A 22888-nucleotide genomic window follows, 5' to 3' on the forward strand; every position below is an offset into this window, starting at 1 on the left:
GCCCGCGACACCTGCTGCCATGTAGTCCTTCATGCTAATAGACTTTGTACAAGTACGCCCCCACCACTGATTGGCAGTTTTCTGTTTATGCACAGTGTACACTGAAAGCTGACAATCATGGGTGTGGGTGGGGTTATACAGACCAGCATTTAGAGAACTGGTTGATCTGCACTAAATAAAATGGGGATTTTATTAAAAGTATCCAAAGTGCCCCAGTAGGGGATGCATAGCTGGCATCAGGATCTCTACCCCTACATCATGTTGCTCTCAGAAGAGGTAGCAAAACATAGTAACTGATAGAAGTAATTAACCTACATGATACCACAATATGGACATAAAACATTATGCTTGTCGCCTTGACAGACTTGTCAAAGCCATTACACAAGATGAATGAAATGACAGTGACGGCTATCTGAGCAAAGGTCACAAAAATAGTCGGATAGTAGGAGTTGTAATATTAATATGAGTGGAGGTGTCAGTAAATGACGTGTAAGGCAGTAATGATGGAAATGTCGTCTGACCTGGCTATGACGGTGAAGTCAAAGCAATCTCCACGTGAAGCATTAGCTGCCCTCGCTATTATGTAACCTAAGGCTTTATTATTGTAGTATGTCCTATAATCTCATATTAAGAAGAAATAAAATAAGTTTAGCCATCGCTTACCTGCGGAAATGCTCCTGCCTTTATTCCTCTCCAGGTAAGAGCATGGAGCTTGGGGTAGCGATAGGGTCAAATTACTCATTGTCACTTTGAAATTGTATCCATGAGCTCTCCTGAAAACCTAAGAAGTGTTAAAATATTAATGAAGCCAGGTAGCTGCTGTGATATCACAGATATAAGGGGATCTTGCAGGTATAACCATACAGCAATATATAGACGGATGGAGATACAGAGCTGACTGTATACGAAGATGAGACGCAGGAGCAAAACCTACAGCGAGAAAATTATATACAGGACTAATTGGGCAAAAACTTTAAAAATTAATGGCTAATCTTATGTCTTAGCTACACAATAAGACATTTCCCAAAATGAAGCAAGTATCTCTTTTTATAAAGCCCCAACTAAAATCAGGTATCTACCACATATATGACTGAAGAATATCTTGTTTTATATTGTATTCCAACATTGGATTTCCTACTTATAGTCTTTCTTTTATTTATGGAGTTTCGATCAACATATATTACATGCGCATAGCGCCCCCTAGTGGTGATCAAGATTAAATTCTATGCTTTGCCGAAAACTATTCCACAACTTTTAGAATCTTTCAAGAAATCCTTTATGTAAAGTCTCCTTGAAATGGCTAGATTGAATACTTCGACTTGGCAAAAAGACTTAAAAGCAAAAAAATCTGTTGTATTTTTAATTAAATCTGGTGAAACAAAATCTATACACTTTAATATGAGTCCATTACAAAAGAGAGTTCTGGAAATAAGCAAAACCCTCTGAAGCTTCCCCATGCAGAAAAGAAACCATTTTCAGATCCTCAATTGATCACAAAAGTGAGTACACCCCTCACATTTTTGTAAATATTTTATTATATCTTTTCATGGGACAACACTGAAGATCTGACACTTTGATACAATGTACAGTAATCAGTGTACAACTTGTGTAAATTTGGTGCCCTCAAACTCAACACACAGCCATTAGTATCTAAACCACTGGCAACAAAAGTGAGTACACCCCTAAATGAAAATGGCCAAATTATGCCTAATTAGCAATTTTCCCTCCGAAATGTCATGTGACTCATTAATGTTACACGGTATCAGATGTGAATGGGGAGCAGGTGTGTTACATTTGGTGTTATTGCTCACACTCTCTCATACTGGTCACTGGAAGATCAACATGGCACCTCAAGGCAAAGAATTCTCAGAGGATCTGAAAAAAATAATTGTTGCTCTACATAAAAATTGCCTAGGCTATAAGAAAATTGCCAACACCCTGAAACTGAGCTACAGCACGGTGGCCAAGACCATACAGCAGTTTAATAAGACTGATTCCACTCAGAACAGGCCTCACCATGGTCGATCAAGCGTTGAGTGTACTTACTCAGCGTCATATCCAAAGGTTGTCTTTCTAAATTAGATAGGGGTCAGCCTGTTAGTGCTCAGACCATACGCCACACACTGCATCAATTTGGTCTCCATGGCTGTCATCCATGAAAATAGCCTCTTCTAAAGATGATCCACAAGAAAGCCCACAAACAGTTTGCTGAAGACAAACAAACTAAGGACATGGATTACTGGAATTATATCCTGTGGTCTGATGACACCAAGATTGTGTCAAGCGTGTGTGGCAGCAACCAGGTGGGGAGTACAAAAACAAGTGTGTCTTGCCTACAGTCAAGCATGGTGGTGGGAATGTCATGTTGTGTGGGGATGCTTGAGTGTTGCTGGCTGTGGAGAGCTACAGTTCATTGAGAAAAGCATGAATGCCAACATGTAATGTGGCCTACTGAAGCAAAGCATGATCCCTTCCTTCGGAAATTGGACCACAGGGCAATCTTACAACATGATAACAACCCCAAACACACCTGCAAGACGACCACTGCCTTGATAAAGAACCTAAGGGCAAAGCTGCTGGCCAAGCATGTCTCCAGATCTAAACTAAACGGAGCATCTGCGGGGTATCCTCAAACAGAAAGTGGAGGAGCGCAAGGTCTCTAACATCCACCAGCTCCATGATGTCATCATGGAGGAGTGGAAGTAGATTCCAGCGGCTACAGGACTAGAATACATTTTGGCCACGCATCCGAATTCTTCTGCCACTTGTAGATCTCTTTCTAGGTCCTTTTGTTGACAGAATGCTTGTAAGGATGCTGATGAGTATGTTCGTAAATGTAGAGTCTGTCCCATGACTAAAGCTTCTCGTCAGACTCCAGCGGGTTCTCCTGCCTATCTCTATCACAGTCATGGACCCACTTGTCCATGGACTTTGTCACTTTTTTACCTAATTCTGATGGTAATACTGTTGTTTGGGTGGTGGTGGACTGTTTCAGCAAGATGGTTGATTTTATTCCACTTCTAATGTTGCCTGCCGCTAAGAGCTTAGCTACGTTGTTCATTTCATGAAGCTACATGGTGTTCCCAAAAACATTATTTCTGATAAAGAGGTCACATTTTTTGGCTAGATTTTGGCATGTTTTTTTTTTCTCCAGATTGGGTCTCAGTTTGTTATTTTCCTCAAGGTACCATCCCAAGACTAATGGTCAGACTGAGGAGATCGAGCAATATTTGAGATGTTTAATTTAATCTAATCAGGAAGACTTGTCAGAGTTTCTGCCCCTTGCTGACTTTGCTTTAAATAAGTGTATCTCCACAGCTACCGCGCCTTTTTTTGTTGTGGGGCTTTTCATCCGTTTTTTGAGGTTTGCAGTCCTTCATGCCAGAGGAGGAGAAATTTTATTCCCAATTGATTGAAGTCTGCAGGGAGGTCTAAAGGAGTCTTTTGGTGACTAGTGACTGGGCCAAAAAGAGAGAAAACTGCAGACTGGCTGGGGGAGTTTGTGTTGTTGTCATTTAAAATGTATATCTTAAAGTGGCGTGTAGGAGATATGATCCCAAATTTGTAGGTCTGTAGAGGATTACTAAACTTTTGAATCCTGTAACTATTAAGCTTAAACTCCCTGTAACTTGTAAAATCAACAACTCGTTTAATTTTCCCTTCTAAAGAGATTGAAAGGGACGCTTAGTCCTCTGGACATTAATTATTGAAGTGTATGTGGAAGATCGGGAGTATCAAATAGAGTGAGATCTGGGATCCAGGCACTGTTTGCAATAGCTTGTCAAGTTGAAGGGTTACGGTCCTAAATATAACTTCTGGTTAATTCGAACGACCTTCATGCGGATCGCCTGATAAGAGAGTTTCATCAGTGTTGTCAGAGTGGTTCCTGATGGTCCATTGGCCCCTTGTAGAAGGGAGGGTACTGTCATGGCTCAACTCCGAAGCTCCATTCGGTGACCTCTGGTTATGTGGCCTGTTTCACTCTGTTAGACCACAGCCTGCTTTGTCTATGTTCAACTGCTGGTAGTTATCTTGTCTTTCCTTTCTTTTGCCCTGTTGCCTGTTTACTTCTATTCAGGTGTTTTCACTTTCTAGCTTGGTTTGCCTTATCACATCTTTGGAAAGGCCATTTAGTCTCACCATGTACATGCTTACTTTGCTGGCTATATTCCAAGAGAGATGGATGTTTGGAGTCCCAGCTACTCAGTTAAGGATTATCCGAATCATCTCTAATGCTTTTTCCTTTGTTTTTTTGTGAGTTTTCCTTCTAAGCACTCTTCCCATCCTGTTACATTTAGGCTATGTGCGCACTTACCGGATTTTGCCGCGGATTTTTTGCGGTTTTGCTGCATGTTTCGCTGCAAAAAATGTTCATAACATCTCTGCAGTGAATCACCAGCAAAACCTATGGGCAAAAAAAATCCTGTGCGCACTAGGCGGAATTTGATAGCTGCATGTTTTGCTGCGGGATTCCCGCAGCAAAAACAATTGCATGTCACTTCTTTTCCGCACGTCGCTGCGGGATTTCACTCCATTGACTCCAATGTTAATCATGAAATCCCACAGGGAATAACGCAGGAAGCAAATTCTGTGCGGTTCACTGAGTTTTCCTGCGTTATTCCCTGCGGTATTTCGCGGTTTACCTGCGGTAATGTACATCGCTTGTCTGCGGTTTTGCAGGGAAGTGATGTCATTACAGGAAGAGGAAGCAGAGCAGAGAGTAAACACACACAGATCACAGACACACACAGACATCACAGACATAGATCACAGACACATAGAACACACATAGAAAAAAAACGGAAATATATAAAACAAAGAACGTGGGCTCCGCTGCATATTTACCGTCCAGCCGAGGTAAGCACACAGCGGCGGCCCGGTATTCTCAGGCTGGGGAGGGAGAGGGGCAGGGATAATGTCCCCCGCCTCCCTCCCACCTCCCGCAGCCGAGAATATCAGCCGCAGCTGTCGCATGCATTATGCGGCAGCACCGGCGTGTCCTCGGCTCTTCTTGCTGCCGTGTAGCAGTGGCAGCAAGGTAATACAAGGGGTTAATGGTGGTGGATCACCGCCATTAACTCCAGGCTTGATCATGGCAGCGTCTATGTGACAGCTGACATGATCAACCCGTAAGTAAAGTGAATAAAACACAGACACCGAAAAATCCTTTATTTTAAATAAAACAAACAAGCCTCGTTCACCCTTTTATTAACCCCTCCCGCACCAAAGCTCCGGCGTAATCCACAGGTCCTGCGCTGCTTACATCCAGCCGCGACTGTCACAGACACAGCGCTGAATGAATGCAGCAGACAGCAGAGGTAATTACCGGTCATTTCCCACGGCCGGTAATGTGAACTCACTGCCGACCGTAGGAAATGCAGCGATCTGTCCTCTATCTCCCTATCTATCCCTCTATCTATCCCTCTATCTGTCTGTCTATCTATCTATCTATCCCTCTATCTATTCTTCTGTCTATCTATCTACTATCTCAGAATTAAATGATTTTTTTTTTTTTTTTTCAATGTGCTTTATTGCATTGAATTCAATAAAGCACATCCCAACCCGCACGCGGCAAAACCACGGCAATACCGCGAACAATACCGCGGTGAAACCGCAGCAAACCGCATGCGGTTTTCGGGTGCGGTTTTCCGCGGTTTTTTACCGCGGGTGCGGTAATCTTTGAGAGCATGCGGAATTTTCTCAAGAAAATTCAATTTCCCAGTGCGCACATAGCCTTAGAGTCTAGGGCGTTTCCACGCATTACATTGCTTATATCAGTTTCTTCCCTTTTCCTTCATCTCTCTGTATGACTCTAAGGACACGTTCTTAAATTACACCAAAAAATTGTTAAAGTACTAGAGGTATCAGAGTAAGGGCTCGTGCGCACGTTGCGTAATTGCATGTATTTACGCTGCGTATAGCACTGCAACGTAAATGCATGCATCCTGTGTCCCCTACACAATCTATGAAGATTGTGCATGATACATGCGCACATTGCTTTTATGAACACAGCGATTTGGGTGCTAAAATTTTGACCAAAATCCTTGCGTTCATAAAATGAGCATGTTAATTATTCTGTGCGCTATGGATGCAGCTCCCACTCTGTCTATGGTGGGTGCAGCAGCCATAGAGCATGAAATCTGGATTTATTCTGCTGAAACACTGCATCAATTATGCAGTGTTTCTGCAGTGATTTGAGGCGCACATGTGCTGTCAAATCGCTGCTGAAAATTCAGCAGGTACGTGCGCATGAGCCCTGAGACCAAAAGAAAACAATAACCTCTAAAATCAATAACTCTTTATTGTATAAAGCTAAAATCCCAAGCAAACAACATATGTCGTTTGCTTGGTATGTTTGAACACGTTCTTAGCCCTGTGTATCACCCTCTGCCTGTGTTCATTTAACTTATTGTTGCTTTTTGTCACACTTTGTTTCATAGTTGAGGGTACAGCTAAGGACGCTCAGGGTCAGCAGACGTTGAGTGGGGGCGCCATTACGTAAATTTTGGGTGCCAACCTCTGTTCTCAGGCAGGGACAAATCAAGGTCAGATTTATGGCTTCTTTTAGTCTCAATAGGGATCTGTTGATTGTGAGTGGTGGGACTCAGTCATAACAAAACCTGTTTGACTGTTGCATGTGGTCACAGTAGAATTTTTCCTTACATATTCAATAATTATGTTAAACTCTATAGATTGTCTTTTATTCTGGGCCCTTATTACATGTAATTTCTTAAAGGAGTCATGTTGCTATCTAAAGGAGCACAGCACCCCCCAACAAGTTAGAATGATTGACAGAGCCGGCGGCATTGCTCACCCTCTGGTTCAAACTGTGAGCTTTCCCTTGCTGCTACCAGAGGCAACTTTCATCCTGCAGCATCGGGGGAGAGCAGGGACAGCGATCCAGCCAGCTTTGGAGCAGCACTTCCAAGCTATATAGCAAACAACTTGCGAGCGTGCACTCCTTGCATAGAAGACTGTCCAGTGGCTGGTAACATTGGCAATGTACTGTACAGTACAGATTTAAAAATCCTTCTGTTCTTGAGAATAGAGATTTTAGGAAAGAGATAAGTCTCCAAGTTGCTTGTTTTTACAGGCACTTTGCAATTTTACCTATTTAATTAGATAAGACAACCCCTTTAAAGTCTTCTTACTTGTCTATATAATCCCTCTGACTGCTCTAAACCTGTTCACTTTTAAAGTAATTATTTTAATAATAAGTTATAACCCGTTTTCCTAAGGGTCAACCATCCGTAAGAGCACTATATGCGTAGATTCAAAATCAATATTCCAGGTCACCAAGAGGTCTCATGTTCTTTCTCTGGGCAAAGATCAATCCCTGACATCCCTGCCTTTTATGCTCTAGATATTTCGGTTTTTGACGTAATACCTTTTTTAATTGCAAAATCAAAATTTTATTTAAATATATTAATAAATACATGATATTAAACTTATTTGAGATGAGTAAGCCCAATGAGTATTTCTAATTTATTCTGAAATTATGCCCTAAAAAAATTATATACAATTGACTTAAATTCTAAGTGTTCTCAGGAAGAAGCCAATTTATGAATACTTCTTTATCAACTAGTATCTAGAATTTTACTAAAAAGGTAGAAACAAGTCCATCCAAAAGTATTAAAGAAACCTATGTAGATAAGATCATATATCCCAAACAAAGGGTCTCAGAAGAGTTGCCCTGGCAATATAAAATACATGATATCAATGACGCCCTGGACCCCAGGGGTCACAGGTCACTACACAACACCATACACCCCCTTCCCTGGACAGGTCACACCAGTGAAACATTAAATCAGGTCAGCAGAACCATAGGACTGGGGTCGGGCGGTGGCCCACCAGTACCGAACCGGGAAGCCGATTGGAGCCAAGCACCAAGCAGGGTACTCAGACCCCGACTAGGCTTAAAGCCAACCTCTAGTCAAATTCTCTGATTGCGATCTGGACCTCAGGGGTTCATTCCCAACCAAGTCCCGATTGAAGGCAACAGCCCAACCATTTCGGATAAGTGCCACCGCCAAAGGCCAGAGATCCAAAGGGCCTGCGTGTGCGGTCAAAGGAGCTCCTCTGGCACATATACGTCGGGGAGCGGGCTACCGGTGCCCAGGCATTGGAGTCAACATACAAACACAGGTGCAGGGAAACGACAGCCACCATCAACCCATCCAGGGAAACACTGCTGCCGGCTGCGGACCCCGTCCATCCAGCCGTTTGGTTTACCAGAGACTCTGTCCATCTGTGTCTGTGTGAGTACACCAGTGCCATCCGGCACCACACCGCGCTGCACCGCGACCCTGCACCCTGCGAGCCCCCATCCTGCGGGAATCCAACCCGCCTCCGGGCCCCGGGACCAACAGCTCCTGCCCACGGAGGGGTCAACAGCTAGCTGCTCCCCGCCATCGCTCCCGGGAACCCAGTCACCAGCAGCGGTGGTGCCCACCATCACCACAACCCGTGGGTGGCGTCACGAACTCCAACCATCCCAAACCCCCTTTTCACTCGTGGGCGAGGAGCGCTGCTCGAGCTCCGGGTCCGGCCCCGTTCGAAACACCAAGGAGAAGGCACTGAATCCGGGCGCGGTCTCCCCGAGCAGCCCCCACGGCAGGGAAGCTGGCCCCCGCCTTCTACAACTTGGCGTCAGGAACAGGATTGAACCAGTCTACTTACCGGTAGAAGTGCGCCTTGAGGTTCCCGTCAGCAGCGTCCCGCTGAAAAATCTGAAGATCCGCCATTTTGGGCGCGAAGATTTCCCACTCGAGTAGTCTTCCCGAGCAGTGAAGGCGCGAAAAGCGAAGCCCCGCCCCCGAGAAGGTGAAGTGCTGTGGAAAGACCAAGGGGGGGCGGGCGAAGATTAAGCCCCATGTGGGGATAAGAAGCAGGGATGCCAGGACTCTGCAACCGTCTTGTTCCTGGATTCCGAGCAAGAAACATGTCCGCCCCATCCAGCAAGCCTGAAGCCCCGGAGCCGGCACCCAGAACACCGGCGTGGCTGGATGCCCAAAGGATGCTGCTGTGTCGCCGCAGTCAAGCGGAGATACGCCGACTGATGGATCGATGGACGGCTAAGGTCGGGAGCTGGTTACAGTCGAGCGGTTGTACGAAGCAGAGACCATTCTTGAGGAGCGGGTAGGTGACCCACGCCCCTATGTCCTTAAGGGACCGGCCGCTGCGGCTGAGGGACCCGGTCTACCCCCGGCTCCTATATGGTCTCCCCCGATGCCCGCGCCGACTGCCGCTGCTTCCCCGCCCGGACCGCCGACGTCTCCACTGGCAACAGAGGCCGCGGCCCTGGCCCGAGGAGACCCGACTGCAGGGTGGACCGCCAGCGTGAAAGGAGGGGCTGCAGTTTCCGTGTGGGCTGCAGGAGTGGCGCCCGCCTCGGACACTGAGGCTGAGACGGCGTGGGGCCCATTGCCGCCGGGAACGGCGACATGGCTGGAAAGGAAGCTGGCTCAGTTCTGCATCCAGGTACGGGTCGAGTCGATGCAGCAGGCTCTGGGCTGGAAGCAGGAGATAGAAGAGATGGCAGCCGTGGTGCGGGCGAGCGAGAGGCCCGCCTCGGGGAAACTTCCCCTGCAGGATCAAGCCTTCCCAGATCTACTCGCCCGCCAGGAGGTGGGACCCGTTCCTGATGAGGCCCGTGAATCACAGGTGTCCCAAATCTCTGTGCCAGCTCTGGGCGTGAGGAGGGCGCGCCTGGGTGCTCAGCTGCACGTCCAAGCCTCCCCGCCACCTACTCACGATGAAAAGTAAGGCAGCGGATTCCCGTTGCTAAAAGACCTGTCCCCGTTGGGACTCTTCAGCAAGTCCCTGTTGGAACCTACTGTTGTTTTATGGCAGCGCTGAGCTGTTAAAGCGCCCGTCCCCGTTGGGACTGATGTTGCCCCTGTTGTCCCCACTCCCCAAAGAACAAGGCCGAGAACTTGCAGGCCACCCAAAAACTATTGGGCTTGTAAATATTCCCCCCACTTGCCCTTCCCGCAACTGCCAGTCTCCGGAGAGGCTGGTTGGAGAAAGGACCCGCAGCAGAGCAGGCTGGGGTCCGGTCACCACCAAGACCGGTGACCATCCTCCGGGTGGGGGGTCCCCTTGGACGTGGGGCCCCTGAGTGACTGCCGGGTGCGAGACACTGTACCCGTTCCCGCTTGGGTAGCCTGGGCCAGGTTCCTGTTTCTGGACTGGGGAAAAGGGGTGCTGCCCACTTCTTAGGGGCAGCATCAAGGTCTAGGTTGCTTGGGTGGGAAAGCGGAAGGACATGGACCTGTTCCCTGTTATTAACAAAAATGTTCCCGTTTGTAACGATTCAAGATTGTGTGTTATGATCCGGAACCATGGAAGACCACCACAAATCATTGGCAAAAGGTGACAAGAGCATTGGCATCTAATCTGGCCGCCATCCCCTTACTAACCATCACAACTAGAAGTAGCCGAGGGGTGAACTAACATCCTGTGCACCGCGAACCCAGCCGGAGAACTAACTATCCTAAAGGTAGGAAAGATTAATAACTCTCTGCCTCAGAAAATAGACAAGAATAGCTAGCCCCCCACATTCAAAGACTGCGGTGATATAGGAAAAACACAATACACAGGTAGATGACAGGATTAGCAAAAGGTGAGGCCCCCGCTGACTAAAATAGGAAAGGACAGGAAAGGGACTGATGGTGGCCAGAGAAAAACCCTGCAAAATACCAACTTCCTGATAGTACAAAATGGCCCTCAGATCACCCGATCTGAACTCCGTCCTATACCAGGTGCCCTTGTCATACCAATGAACAGAAAACAAGAATCATAACAAAGTCAACAAGCCACAAACACATGGACCCAAAGGAGCTATACTCCACACAGAACTGCAGGGAGTTCCTCAACAATCCACTAAGGGGGAAAATCCCTGCAAGCAAATAAACTGAAACCAACCACAGCAAATGACAAACCCAGATAAACAAAAGAACCAGACAATAAATAAAGAGCAAGCACTTATCTGGGGAAGATGTGGTGTAGAGCAGGATTAAGCAGGCTGGAGATACAAAGAACAACTGACATCCGGCAACAGCCTGCAATCAGACCAGGATTTAAATAAGCAGAGAGTTAGCAAAGGAAACACCCACTGCACAACACACCTGGTCCAAGTCCAAACCATTCCTGGCCACCAGAGGGAGCCTCCCAGCAGCCAAATCATAACTAACATTCACAACAGTGCCCCCCCCTTGAGGAGGGGTCACCGAACCCTCACCCACGCCACCGGGTCGCTCGGGATGAGCATGATGGAAGGCGCGAACCAACCTGTCCGCATGAATGTCAGAAGCCACAACCCAAGAGTTATCCTCCTGCCCATAACCCTTCCATTTCACAAGGTACTGAAGCTGACGCCTACTGCGACGGGAATCCAGAATTTTTTCAACCTCATACTCCAGATCCCCTTGTACCAAAACAGGGTCAGGAGGCGCTTCTGCAGGAACTGCTGGCTCCACATGTTTCTTCAACAAGGACTTATGGAAGACATTGTGAATCTTAAATGACGCAAGCAGAGTCAAACGGAAAGATACAGGGTTAATAATCTCTGAAATCTTATAAGGTCCAATAAATCTGGGCTTAAATTTAGGAGACGGAACTCTCATAGGAATATGTTTAGAGGACAACCACACAATGTCCCCTACTGTAAACCGGGGACCAACAGTCTGACGCCGGTTGGCAAACTTTTGGGCAGTCTCTTGAGACTGAAACAATTTATCTACTACCTGCCCCCAAATCTGCTGCATTCTGTTGACCACCGAATCCACCCCCGGACAGTCAGACGCCTCAAGCTGCCCTGAGAGGAACCTAGGGTGATACCCAAAATTGCAGAAATAGGGGGACACCAACGTGGTAGAGCTAGCTCTATTGTTAAGGGCAAATTCAGCCAAAGGCAAAAACGAAACCCAGTCATCCTGATCCGCAGAAACAAAACACCGTAAATAGGTCTCCAGGGTCTGGTTAGCCCTTTCAGTCTGACCGTTGGTCTGGGGATGAAACGCCGAGGAGAAAGACAGCTGAACACCTAATTTGGAGCAAAAAATCCTCCAAAACCTGGATACAAACTGCACCCCTCTGTCAGAAACAATGTTTTCGGGAATACCATGCAAACGAACAACATGTTGGAAAAACAAAGGCACCAACTCTGATGAAGATGGCAACTTAGATAGGGGAAGCAAGTGGACCATCTTGGAGAATCTGTCACAGATCACCCAAATCACAGTCATTTTCTGAGAGACGGGAAGCTCTGAAATAAAATCCATAGAGATGTGCGTCCAAGGTTTGTTAGGTACAGGCAAAGGCAATAATAGCCCACTAGAATGTGAACAACAGGGCTTGGACCTAGAACAAACTCCACACGACTGCACAAAACGACGGACATCTCGGGACAGGGAAGGCCACCAAAAAGAGCGTCTCACAAGATCTCGAGTACCAAAAATGCCTGGATGACCCGCCAAAACAGAGCAATGAACCTCAGAGACAACTCTGTCTCTCCATTGGTCTGGGACAAACAGTTTCCCTGTAGGACATCTCTCAGGTTTATCCCCCTGAAATTCCGCTAGTGCCAACCGCAGATCAGGCGAAATAGCCGAGAAAACTACACCATCATTCAGGATAGTAGACGGTTCGACAACCTCCAAAGAGTCAGCGCAGAAACTCCTGGAAAGGGCATCGGCCTTAACATTCTTGGTGCCCGGCAAAAAAGAGACCACAAAATTAAACCGGGTAAAAAACAAAGCCCACCTGGCCTGCCGAGGATTCAACCTCTTGGTCGATTCCAGATAGATGAGATTCTTGTGGTCCGTAAGCACCACAACTTGATGCCTAGCCCCCTCCAACCAATGCCTCCACTCTTCAAATGCCCATGCCAATAATTCCCGGTTCCCCACATCATAATTCCGTTCAGAAGGAGCAAACTTCCGAGAGAAAAAGGCACAGGGCTTAAGTTTACCCAAAGTAGCGTCTCGTTGAGACAGAACAGCACCTGCTCCGATCTCCGAGGCATCGATCTCAACTTGAAATGGGCGAGACACATCAGGCTGCTGCAGAACTGGGCAAATAGAGAAAAAACGAGTGTATATGCAGAAATTTTTTTATTCAAAAAAAGACACAAGCAAAACAGCAATAGAACAAGGATTAAAAACAACTGCCACAAAATCAAGCGGGGCATAAATGGTGAAGAAAAATACAGTATGTAGGCCGCCAGCAGTCGTGGGAGAGATGAACGTGTGGAAATGTAGTACAAAGAGATACCAAGTTGGTTGGAAAATAGTAATACAATCAAATGTTCATCATCCCTGTTAGCCGTGGGAAAAATAGGTGGTCAAAAGAAAAAATATAGTCAACCAGTAATTGGTAATATATAGCCGTGGTCAAGAGGAAATGCAAATTATAGTATCGTTCTCTAGGCTTAATACAGTAAACAGTAATTAATGATATATAGCCGTGGTCAAGAGGAATGCAGAGTCTAGTTCTTTCTCAAGTCGTGGCCAGGGCGTATGGAAATTAATGCATACACATAATGACCAAAGGCAATAGATTACCAAAAACATCTTTTTGTGAACATATTATCAAAATTATAAAGTGCAAGTGCACTTACCATTCACAATGTCATGTGACTATAGTGTGGTAAAGTACCGCATGACAAAAAAAAAAAATTTTTTTGGACTGCTGGCAATAGGCATATACAAGAATCATCACATAATGCACATACCCAAATAGAAGAAAAAAGGGATCACCACGAACGCGCGTTTCGCGAGGTGTTGTTGCTTCATCAAGGAGGAGACCCTACTGGCAGTATAGAGCTGCTGGATATAAATAGCCTAGTAAATTAATCTAATCCAAATCAGGTGTCGGTTCCCCAAGGAGGAAGTGTGTACAGAGGCGGGTCAAACAATCAATGATCCAATAGGTCCACGGCTCACTACAGGCATGTGTAAATCATACAGATCCTGCAATATGGTAAATAAAGAGATCTATCCGGAACTGGTAAATCTCCCTTACTTTATCCATCAGAGTGAATCCAAATGCACGACTATAAGAAACATCATTATGAGGGACATACCTCTATGTGTTAAAAGAATAGAACCCGCTAAAATGAAAAAGCGGTGCTGTGCACGGGGATCCGGGAAGTCCCAGCACGCAGAGCGCTTCGCCCCCTAGCCAGACCGGAAACGAGCATGCGACGCCACGGACGCGTAACCATGGCAATCGCATGCTCCAACCAAGCCATAGGCCAACGAGGGCGGAGGACGCTGCGGATGGGAACACCCCCGGAAATCCCGCCCATCGAAACACACTGCATGATGACACATGCCACGCAAAGCCGTGACATTTGACACTGAGGTCCGATTGATTGCAAAGACGTATGTAATAGTAAAAAGGTGTAGTGGCCATAAATAGGGCGCTGGAGAAATAGAAACATAGCCAAAATATAACATATATATACCACAAGACAAAAACAAGTATGAATGTCCCCGCATAAAATAGCAGATGTCATAATCAGGGATGTATTAATAAGTACAGTTAGGTCCAGAAATATTTGGACAGTGACACAAGTTTTGTTATTTTAGCTGTTTACAAAAACATGTTCAGAAATACAATTATATATATAATATGAGCTGAAAGTGCGCACTCCCAGCTGCAATATGAGAGTTTTCACATCCAAATCGGAGAAAGGGTTTAGGAATCATAGCTCTGTAATGCATAGCCTCCTTTTTTTCAAGGGACCAAAAGTAATTGGACAAGGGACTCTAAGGGCTGCAATTAACTCTGAAGGCGTCTCCCTCGTTAACCTGTAATCAATGAAGTAGTTAAAAGGTCTGGGGTTGATTACAGGTGTGTGGTTTTGCATTTGGAAGCTGTTGCTGTGACCAGACAACATGCGGTCTAAGGAACTCTCAATTGAGGTGAAGCAGAACATCCTGAGGCTGAAAAAAAAGAAAAAATCCATCAGAGAGATAGCAGATATGCTTGGAGTAGCAAAATCAACAGTCGGGTACATTCTGAGAAAAAAGGAATTGACTGGTGAGCTTGGGAACTCAAAAAGGCCTGGGCGTCCATGAATGACAACAGTGGTGGATGATCGCCGCATACTTTCTTTGGTGAAGAAGAACCCGTTCACAACATCAACTGAAGTCCAGAACACTCTCAGTGAAATAGGTGTATCTGTCTCTAAGTCAACAGTAAAGAGAAGACTCCATGAAAGTAAATACAAAGGGTTCACATCTAGATGCAAACCATTCATCAATTCCAAAAATAGACAGGCCAGAGTTAAATTTGCTGAAAAACACCTCATGAAGCCAGCTCAGTTCTGGAAAAGTATTCTATGGACAGATGAGACCAAGATCAACCTGTACCAGAATGATGGGAAGAAAAAAGTTTGGAGAAGAAAGGGAACGGCATATGATCCAAGGCACACCACATCCTCTGTAAAACATGGTGGAGGCAACGTGATGGCATGGGCATGCATGGCTTTCAATGGCACTGGGTCACTTGTGTTTATTGATGACATAACAGCAGACAAGAGTAGCCGGATGAATTCTGAAGTGTACCGGGATATACTTTCAGCCCAGATTCAGCCAAATGCCGCAAAGTTGATCGGACAGCACTTCATAGTACAGATGGACAATGACCCCAAGCATACAGCCAAAGCTACCCAGGAGTTCATGAGTGCAAAAAAAGTGGAACATTCTGCAATGGCCAAGTCAATCACCAGATCTTAACCCAATTGAGCATGCATTTCACTTGCTCAAATCCAGACTTAAGACGGAAAGACCCACAAACAAGCAAGACCTCAAGGCTGTGGCTGTAAAGGCCTGGCAAAGCATTAAGAAGGAGGAAACCCAGCGTTTGGTGATGTCCATGGGTTCCAGACTTAAGGCAGTGATTGCCTCCAAAGGATTCACAACAAAATATTGAAAATAAAAAAATTTTTTGGGTTTGGTTTATTTGTCCAATTACTTTTGACCTCCTAAAATGTGGAGTGTTTGTAAAGAAATGTGTACAATTCCTACAATTTCTATCAGATATTTTTGTTCAAACCTTCAAATTAAACGTTACAATCTGCACTTAAATTCTGTTGTAGAGGTTTCATTTCAAATCCAATGTGGTGGCATGCAGAGCCCAACTCGCGAAAATTGTGTCACTGTCCAAATATTTCTGGACCTAACTGTATATTATAGCCATACTATGAGCACTTCATGGTCCATAACCCGTGCACACAAGAAGGAATGAGAAAAAAAAAAAATGAAAATTATATCCCATGTCAGCTGACCGGTCCCAACACCCGACGTGACACACCATGGAATGCAGGCGCGTTACCCCTGGCACGCGCAACCAGAGGGCAGAGCACAAGCATCCACAGTAAGCCACAAAGGGCCAAGGGACGTCATGTTGGCAAAAGGAAATTGAATGGTAACTATTCACTTAGGCGGGCTTTGCACACTACAACATCGCAGGTGCGATGTCGGTGGGGTAAAATTGAAAGTGACGCACATCCGGCATCGCATGCGACATCGTAGTGTGTAAAGCCTAGATGATACGATTAACGAGTGCAAAATCGACGTAATCGTATCATCGGTGCAGCGTCGGCGTAATCCATAATTACGTTGACGCGATGGTCCGATGTTGTTCCTCGCTCCTGCGGCAGCACACATCGCAGTGTGTGAAGCCGCAGGAGCGAGGAACATCTCCTACCGGCATCACCGCGGCTTCCGTAGGATATGCGGAAGGAAGGAGGTGGGCGGGATGTTTACATCCTGCCTATCTCCGCCCCTCCGCCGCTATTGGCCACCTGCCGTGTGACGTCGCTATGACGCCGCACGACCCGCCCCCTTAGGAAGGAGGTCGCCGGCCACAGCGACGGTCGCAGGGCAGGTGAGTGCGTGTGAAGCTGGCGTAGCGATAATTTTCGCTACGCCAGCTATCACACGATATTGTACCTGCGACGGGGGCGGGGACTATCGCGTGCGACATCGCAGCATCGGCTTGCGATGTCGCAACGTGCAAAGCCCGCCTTACTGTGAGACAAAGGTCCCTATAGTACATATTGCAATAAAAGATGGATAGAGGACAACCACAGGTATCCCTGAATCGAAAAATTAAATATATATATCAGGGATGTTTATGCAGCATATGTGTACACGGGTCAGGGACCAACAGTCTACCAACAAGGTGGCGCAATATATAAGACGTATATTAAAAAAAAAAAAAAAAAATTTGATAATACAGGATGAAAAATGAGAACAGTCCATGTTAGAAATGTCCATAATTTTCAGGGCCGATGGTCGTGATTGCTGAAGAGACCCGAAATCACTGTAGGAAAACTCCATATCCGGGGAACCAATAGAGTGTCTAAACAGGCCAAAAACGATACTAGATAAAGGGAATAGATAACACATATGAGACATCCAGCAGATAGACAAACAATATACATGCCAGATAAACTAAGTAAACTAGAGGTAGATAGACAAGGTTAAAAAACAAAAATAAAAGACCAGATGATACCAAGGAAAAAAGGGAGAATCCACATGGGATCGGTACCCTTACAAAAAAGAGACAAAACTGATGTCCTCATTAAGACCGCGGGGTGTAAGGGTCCCAAGATTGGTAATCCAGCGAGCTTCCACCTGAGCCAGCCTCTTCTTTAAGTTACCACCTCGGGACCCTCCATGGACAACATCAATGCCTCTAATCATAAGTCCTGATGGATCACATCCGTGGAATCTCCTTAAGTGCCGCGGTAATGTCTTCAGGAGACTCACGTCATCAACCCCAGAGGCAGCACGAATGTCACGAACGTGCTCCCTGGTACGTACATGCAGCTCACGTGAAATGAGCCCTATATATACCAGAGAGCACGGACAAGTGGCATAGTAAATCACATGTGTGGTGGTACATGTAATATAGTGCCGTATGTTCAGTGTCCGTGTCCCATCAGATGAAGAAAAAGTCATGGCACGGAGGATATTTGGACATGCGACACATCATCCACAAGGAAAACATCCATGTGTCAGGCCGCGAGATCCAAAGGGGTTGGAAAGTGGAGGGACATAATAGCTCTTTACCAGGATGTCACGGAGATTTTTAGAGCGTCGGGCGGTCATAAGGGGGCCTGAGGGAAGAATGTCTGCCAGGATGAGATCTGTGCGTAGCACAGGCCAGTGTCTACTAAGGATGTCCCTCATCGTTTTCCATTGATTGTTAAACGTGCCTATAAAACGAATGGGAAGGTCGGCGGGTGACTGTTGTTGTTTAATATTATAGTGCAGTAGTCCCGTGCGGGGAGTCTTTTTCGCACGCAAGTAACCTCGCTTGATGCAACGGTTGCTGTACCCGCGATCCTGGAAGCGGCGTTTGAGTTCCATGGCCTGTTTTTCAAAGGAATGGTCCGTAGAACAGATCTGCCTCGCCCTCAAGAATTGGCCGGTCGGGATGGCGCGTATAGTTGCAGGAGTATGGGCTGAGGATGCATGCAGCAGGGCATTGACCGAGGTGGACTTACGATACATGCTGGTCTGAATGCAAGATAATGAGTCCACCTCAATATTGATGTCAAGAAAGTCAATGCTCCTGCTGCTGTATTTATACGTCAGCCTGATGTTCAAATCATTATTATTTAGTTGACCCAAAAAATCATCAAGCTGCTCCACTGTGCCCTGCCAAAAAAACAACACATCATCAATATATCGAAACCAGCACTGCACATGGGAGCTGGCACAAATGCCCCCATTGCCAAACGCCAACCTCTCCCACATGCCGAGGAAGAGGTTGGCATGTGCCGGGGCACAGGCCGCCCCCATGGCAGTGCCGCGTTGCTGTAAATAAAAAACATCCTTAAAAATAAAAAAAATTGTGTGTAAGGGCAAAGTGGAGCAGCTCAAGGATAAATAGGTTCAACTCGCCATCACGACCGCCCATCTCGAGGAAGAGGCGGACCGCCCTCAGGCCATCAGAATTCGATATACATGTGTAGAGGCTCTCCACATCTGCTGTAACAATCAGCATATCATGATCCATAAAGATGCATTCTATTCTCCTCAGGACGTCCATCGTGTCACGAACATAAGAGGGCAAAGTTTCCACAATAGTTTTAAGATGGTAATCAATAAATTTACATATTGGGTCACATAAGCCCTCTATGCCGGACACGATAGGACGTCCCGGGGGGTTGAGGGCATCTTTATGGATCTTAGGTAAAAGATAGAAAGTAGGTACCTTAGGATATTTAGTGGAGAGCCCCTCCATCATTTTTTTATCAATGACATCTTTCTCGCAGAACTGGGGCAGAAGTGAATCGCCTTTTAAGCGCTGGAAGGCCACAATAGCCTCAGGGGTCCAATGCTCAGCATCAGCTCCCTTCTTTGTCAAATCTGTCAGAGGTTTGACAATGGCAGAAAAATTGGCTATAAATTTATGGTAAAAATTAGCAAACCCCAAAAACCGCTGCAGGGATTTTAGAGAAGTCGGTTGCACCCAGTCGTAAATAGCCTGAACCTTAACCGGGTCCATTTCGATAGTGGAGGGAGACAGGATGAAGCCCAAAAAGGAAATCCTTTGCACCCCAAAGAGGCACTTTGACCCCTTAACGTACAGTGCATTATCCTTAAGTATCTGAAAAACATCCCGTACTTGCCCAACATGAGAGTCCCAATCATCAGAAAAAATCAAGATGTCATCCAAATACACAATCAAAAATTTACCAATAAGGTCCTGAAAAATATCATTCATGAAGGCCTGGAAGACGGAGGGTGCATTAGTGAGCCCAAAAGGCATCACTAGGTACTCAAAATTCCCCTCAGGAGTATTAAAAGCCGTCTTCCATTCATCACCCTCCTTAATATGGATGAGATTATACGCACCCTTGAGATGCAGTTTCGTAAACCATTTGGCACTCTTCACTCTAGAGAACAGATCAGACATCAGAGGCAAAGGGTACTGATATTTGACCGCAATTTTATTAAGAAGACGATAATCAGTACAAGGCCTCAACGAACCATCTTTCTTAGCAACAAAGAAGAAGCCGGCACCCAAAGGAGAAGATGAGGGCCGAATGTGCCCCTTCTCCAATGATTCCCTGATGTATGACCGCATGGCATCATGTTCGGGCACAGACAAGTTGAAAATCCGCCCCTTGGGAAATTTACAACCGGGCACCAACTCAATGGCACAGTCACAGTCCCGGTGTGAGGGCAAAGAATCAGATTCCTGGTCATTAAATACATCACGGAAGTCAGACAAGAAGGCCGGAACATAAACTGCCTGAGCAGACGTGGAGGACACTGAAAGGTCCTGATGTACACCTTGACAACCCCAACTAGCTACCGACAAGGATCTCCAGTCAAGAACAGGATTATGGGTCTGCAACCACGGAAATCCCAGTACCAAGGTATCCTGTAGATTATGCAATACTAAAAATGTACAAGTTTCCTGATGCGCTGGTGCAACTCTCATAGGCACCTGGGTCCAAAATTGGGGTTTATGTTCTACCAAAGGGGTAGCATCAATGCCCCTTAAAGGAATAGGAGTTTGTAAAGGAACCATGGGAAAACCACAATCCCTAGCAAACCCAAAATCCATCAAATTGAGCGCTGCCCCTGAGTCTACAAAAGCAAATGCAGAAAAGGAAGACAATGAGCAAATCAATGTGACAGACAAAAGAAACTTTGGTTGCAAAGAACCCACAGTAACAGAAGTAGCCAATCTCCTTTCACGTTTAGGGCAGACAGAGATGTTATGAGAAGCGTCTCCACAATAGAAGCACAGTCTATTCTTCCGTCTGAACCCCTGCCGACTAGCATTAGAAAGGACCCTATCACACTCCATAGGCTCCAAAGGCTGTTCCACAGGCACAAAACCAGCAGGTATCTTCCTGCGCTCACGTAAACGCCTATCAATCTGAATGGCCAAGGTCATAGAGGCATCAAGACCAGAAGGGACGGGAAATCCTACCATTACATCCTTCACAGCATCAGCAATACCCTTCCGAAAAAGAGCCGCAAGCGCATCATCATTCCATTTGGTAAGGACCGCCCACTTTCGAAATTTCTGACAAAACGTTTCTGCAGAATCCAAACCCTGAGTTAAGGACAACAAGACCTTTTCTGCTTGGTCCACAATATTGGGTTCGTCATATAATAAACCCAAGGCCTGAAAAAAGGAGTCCACATCACTGAGAATCGGATCATCAGACGCTAAAGAGAAGGTCCAGTCCTGAGGGTCACCACGCAGCAAGGCGATGACAATCTTAACCTGCTGTACGGGATTCCCTGAGGACTTAGGGCGCAGGTCAAAAAAAAATGTACAATTATCTTTGAAGCTCAAAAATCTCGACCTATCTCCCGAAAAAAATTCAGGAACAGGAATCTTAGGCTCTGCAAGGGGAGTCTGTGCAAGATAAGACTCTATACGACGAACCTTAAGGTACAGTCACACTAGACAACTTACCAGCGATCCCAACAACGATAGGGATCGCTGGTAAGTTGCTAGGAGGTTGCTGGTGAGATGTCACACTGCGACGCTCCAGCGATCCCACCAGCAACCTGACCTGGCAGGGATCGCTGGAGCGTCGCTACACGAGTTGCTGGTGAGCTCACCAGCAACCAGTGACCAGCCCCCAGCGCCGCGTGGAAGATGCTGCGCTTGGTAACTAAGGTAAATATCGGGTAACCAACCCGATATTTACCTTGGTTACCAGTGCACGCAGCTACACGTGCAGAGAGCAGGGAGCAGCGCACACTGAGTGCTGGCTCCCTGCTCTCCTAGTTACAGCACACATCGGGTTAATTACCCGATGTGTGCTGCAGCTAAATGTGCACAGAGCAGGGAGCAGCGCACACCGCTTAGCGCTGGCTCCTTGCTCTCCTAGTTACAGCACACATCGGGTTAATTACCCGATGTGTACTGCAGCTAAATGTGCATAGAGCAGGGAGCAGCGTACAATGCTTAGCGCTGGCTCCCTGCTCTCCTAGCTACAGCACACATCGGGTTAATTAACCCGATGTGTCCTGCAGCTACATGTGCACAGAGCAGGAGCCGGCACTGACAGTGAGAGCGGCGGAGGCTGGTAACAAAGGTAAATATCGGGTAACCAAGCACAGGGCTTCTTGGTTACCCGATGTTTACTGTGGTTACCAGCCTCCGCAGAAGCCGGCTCCTGCTGCCTGCACATTTAGTTGTTGCTGTCTCGCTGTCACACACAGCGATCTGTGCTTCACAGCAGGACAGCAACAACTAAAAAATGGTCCAGGACATTCAGCAACAACCAACGACCTCACAGCAGGGGCCAGGTTGTTGCTGCATGTCACACACAGCGACATTACTAGCAACATCGCTGCTACGTCACAAAAGTTGTTCGTTAGTAGCGATGTTGCTAGCGATGTTGCTTAGTGTGACGGGGCCTTTAGCATCAAGATGAGCAACACGCTCACCCAATTCATCCATGCTAGAAAAAGAAATCTTCCACAGAACCCAAAGAAGAAGAGGAAAAATACCCAAAAAAAAAATGTTTTGTCAGCAGCTTTTTTTTTTTTTTTCCTTCTTAAGAGTACCCTTTAAATTTGTTGGCCGGATGTACTGTTATGATCCGGAACCATGGAAGACCACCACAAATCATTGGCAAAAGGTGACAAGAGCATTGGCAACTAATCTGGCCGCCATCCCCTTACTAACCATCACAACTAGAAGTAGCCGAGGGGTGAACTAACATCCTGTGCACCGCGAACCCAGCCGGAGAACTAACTATCCTAAAGGTAGGAAAGATGAATAACTCTCTGCCTCAGAAAATAGACAAGAATAGCTAGCCCCCCACATTCAAAGACTGCGGTGATATAGGAAAAACACAATACACAGGTAGATGACAGGATTA

At 46.3% G+C, this 22888-nt stretch overlaps 1 protein-coding gene across 1 annotated transcript in view; it reads right to left on the reverse strand.

Annotated features, from left to right (window-relative positions):
• The window catches only part of DNAJC5B (DnaJ heat shock protein family (Hsp40) member C5 beta), a 123680-nt gene extending 122940 nt beyond the window's left edge, over positions 1-740 (reverse strand). Inside the window, exon 1 of the mRNA XM_075316328.1 lies at positions 664-740. The gene's annotated coding sequence lies outside the window, so the exon portion shown is untranslated. The remainder of the gene's footprint in view (positions 1-663) is intronic.
• Positions 741-22888: the final 22148 nt, after the last annotated feature.

The sequence above is a fragment of the Anomaloglossus baeobatrachus genome, chromosome 6, assembly GCF_048569485.1.
Source record: "Anomaloglossus baeobatrachus isolate aAnoBae1 chromosome 6, aAnoBae1.hap1, whole genome shotgun sequence".
Classification (NCBI taxonomy): Eukaryota; Metazoa; Chordata; class Amphibia; order Anura; family Aromobatidae; genus Anomaloglossus; species Anomaloglossus baeobatrachus.